Source organism: Pteropus vampyrus, unplaced genomic scaffold (assembly GCF_000151845.1).
Source record: "Pteropus vampyrus isolate Shadow unplaced genomic scaffold, Pvam_2.0 Scaffold206, whole genome shotgun sequence".
NCBI classification, from domain to species: Eukaryota; Metazoa; Chordata; class Mammalia; order Chiroptera; family Pteropodidae; genus Pteropus; species Pteropus vampyrus.
The window spans coordinates 1,935,488-1,939,479 of NW_011888987.1; positions in this window are offsets into that span (position 1 = coordinate 1,935,488).

The following is a 3,992-nucleotide window of genomic DNA, read 5'->3' on the forward strand; positions in this document are numbered from 1 at the left end:
ACAACCCACAAAAGAGAAATACCTGGGGCACCCAGCCCACGTGACCAGAAAGACTGCACTGCTGAGCTCCACAGGACATCTGCTACAGAAAGTCACTCTACTAAGACCGAGAGACATAACAGCTCTACCTAATACAAACAAAATCAGGGAGGCAGATGAAAAGGACTGGCAAAGAAACATGTCCCAAATGAAAGGACAGAACAAAGCTTCAGAAAAAGAACTAAACAAAATGGAGACAAGCAAACCAGCATCTGCAGAGTTCAAAACAATGGTTATAAAAATGTTCAATGAACTTAGGGGAAGAGTAGAGAAACTCAATAAGAACCTTCACAGTGAGATAGAAAACATTGAAATAAAGTCATTCTGACTTTATTAGAGGGAATCAATAGTAGATTAGATGAAATAGAGGATTAAATCAGTGATTTAGAACAACTGTCCTCAACTTTTTTGCACAAGGGACCAGCGCTCCTATGAGAACCTAATGCCTAATTATCTGGGATGGAGCCAAGGTGGTGAAACTAGAACTAAGGAGCAGCTACAACTACAGATGAAGCTTTGCTCACTTGCCCGCCGCTCACCACGTGCCATGTGGCCAAGTTTCTAACAGGCCACAAATTGGTACCAGTCAATGACCTGGGGGTTGGAGACCCCTGATTTAGAAGACAAGGTAGCAGATAACACCCAATCAGGATAGCAACAAGAAAAAATTCCAAAAGAATAAGGATAGTTTAAGCATCTTCTGGGATTATATCAAGCATACCAACCTTCACATCATAGGGGTATGATGTGAAGAGAGAAAGGAGAGGAGAGTAAGCCAGGGATTTAAAACCTATTTGAAGAAATAATAACAAAAAACTTTCCTAACCTGGCAAAGAAAATAAACATACAACCCCAGAAAGTGCAGAGAGTCCCAAACAAGATGAATCTAAAGAGGCCTACACCCAGACACAATATAATTAAAATGCCTAAGGTTAAATAGAAAGAAAGAATCTTAAAAGCAGCAAGAGAAAAGCAGTCAGTTACCTACAAGGGAGCTCCCAGAAAACTGTCAGCTGACTTCTCAACAGAAACTTTGCAGGCCAGATGGAATTAGTATGAAATATTTTAAGTGATGAAAAGCAAGGACCTACAACCAAGATTATTCTCTACAGCATAGCTATCATTTAGAATCAAAGAACAGATAAAGAGCTTCCCAGAGAAGAAAAAACTAGAATTCATCAAGAATAAACCAGTATTACAAGAAATGTTAGAGGCATTTCTTTAAGAAGAAGAAGACAAAGAAGAAGAAAAAGATCAAAACTACAAGAGACAAAGAAGGACTCAATAATTCCACTTCTGGGTATTCATCCAAAGAAATCCAAAATACATGAAAGGAACATCTGCATCCATATGCTCATTGCAGCATTATTTACAATAGCCAAGATATGGAGGCAACCTGAGTGTCCATCAAAGGATGAAAAAGAGTTGGTACATATATATGAAATACTACTCAGCCATAAAAAAAAATAATGAAATCTTGCCATTTGCAACAACATGGATAAGCTTAGAGGATATTGTGCTGAATAAAGTCAGACAGAGAAAGACAAATGCCATGATTCAACTTACATGTGGAATCTAAAGAACAAAATAAACAAACAAAACAGAAACAAACTCATAGATACAGAGAATATTTTGATGGTTTCCAGATGGGAGGGGGTTGGTGGGTAAAAAGGAGAAGGGATTAAAAAGCACAAATTAGTAATTACAAAATAGTCATGGGAATGTAAAGTATAGAGTATATCTTATAGATCCTTTGGAACCATTATCCATCTATGCTATGAATGCACATTAACAGTAAAATACATTTGCATAATATCTCATCATATTGAATGCATAGTAAAATATTTATAAAAAAGAATTATAACAGTCTAGAGCTATTTACTTAAAAACATTACTTACAGTTCTACCATTCATTAAATATTATTCCTAAATTTTGTAGCAGAAAATAGAAAACCAAGTTTTCAGAGGTCTACATGACCAAAAAGTTGTTTTTATTTTTATAAGCTCCTTCCTACTGATATCCTCAACAACAGAATGTGGTCTATGTAGGTAAAAGAATCATCAGCATTAGTCATAATGAACATATTTTCATTATGCTCAGTGCATAGCTATTATATTTAAAGGCCTTGTAGTAGATGCAACAGTTTAGATAAACATTTGAATATCTCCCAATTCTGCAATATGTACATGAAGTTAAATTTATAGACATTGAATAAATCATATTGTATCACAGCTAGCTAGCTTTTTACTGAATAAATGAATCTAGAGATAACCTAAACTCGTAATGTAAATCCAACATGTTTTTTAATTTCGTGAGGAATATTTGAAGATCTGCTGGTCACTGAGTAAATGAAAGCAATAAGATCTATGATTTTTTGTGTGATTTTAAATATTTTAGATAGTGTTATAGGGTCATAAACATAATGACTTTATAATGAAAACCATAAAGCATTAATGAAAAATTAAAGAAGACATATAAATAGAAAGATATTCTATGCTCATGGACTGGAAGAATTAATATTATGAAAATGTTAATAATACCCTAAGCAATCACAGATTCAATGTAATCCCTATGAAAATTCTAATATAATTTTTATAGAAATAGAACAGTTCTAAAATTTGTATTTAAATACAAAAGACCCCAAATAGCAAAGGCAGTCTTGAGAAAGAACAAAGATAGAGGCGTCATGCTCCCTAATTTCATACTATATTACAAAGCTACAAGTAATCAAAACAGTATGGCATTGGCATAAAAACAGATATATAAATCAGTGGAACAGAGATCCCAGGAATAAACTCACACATATATAGTTAATTAATTTATAACAACAGAACCAAGAACATACAAAGGGGAAAGGACAGTCTCTTCAAGAATTGAAATTAAGAAAACTGGATAACCACATGCAAAAGTATAAAACTAGACCACTCTCTTACACCATAATCAAAAATTAACCCAAATGGATTGAACATTTGAATGTAAGACCTGAAACCATAAATCTCCTAGGACAAAACACAGGTGATAAGCTCCTTGATATTGGTCTTGGCTATTATTTTTTGGATTTGACACCAGATCAAAGGCAACAAAAGCAAAAATAAACAGGTGAGATTACATCAAACTAAAAAGAGTTTGCACCACAAAGGAAACCATAAAAATAAAAAGGCAACCAATAGAATGGGAGAAAATATTAGCAAATTCTACATCTGATAAGGGGTTAATATGCAAAATATATGTAGAACTCATATAACTGAATAGGAAAAATCAATCTGATTCAAAAAATGGGCAGAGGATCTGAACAGATATTTTTCCAAAGACATATGACTGGCCAACAGGTACATAAAAAGGTGCTTAGCTTCACTAATCATAAGGGAAATGCAAATCAAAATCACAATGAGATATCACCACACACTCATCTGAGTGGCTATTACCAAAAAAATAAATAAATAAAATAACAGATGTTGGCAGGCAATGGGGTAAAGGAAATTCTTTTGCACTCTTGCTGGAAATATAAATTGGTGCGACCGCTATGGAAAACACTATGGAGATTCCTCAAAAAATTAGAACCGCCACATGACCCAGCAATTCCACTTCTGGGTATTTATCTGAAAAAATAAAAAAATACTAATTCAAAAAGATATATGCAGTAATCATAGGGATACATATATCCTTAGAAACAAATGTTTTTAAACATATATTAGTTTAATATAGTCCCATTTTATTTTTGCTTTTCTCTCCCTTGATTTTGTGGTCAAATTCATAAAATCCTCTCTAAGACCAAGGTCCATAAGTTTAATACCTATGTTTTCTTCCATGTATTTTATTGTTCATGTCTTATATTTAGGCATTTGGTCCATTTTGAGTTAATTTTTGTGTGTGGTGACAAACAGCATTGTAGTTTCATTCTTTTACATGTGGCTTTCCAATTTTCCTAGTATCCTTTATTGAAGAGTATCTC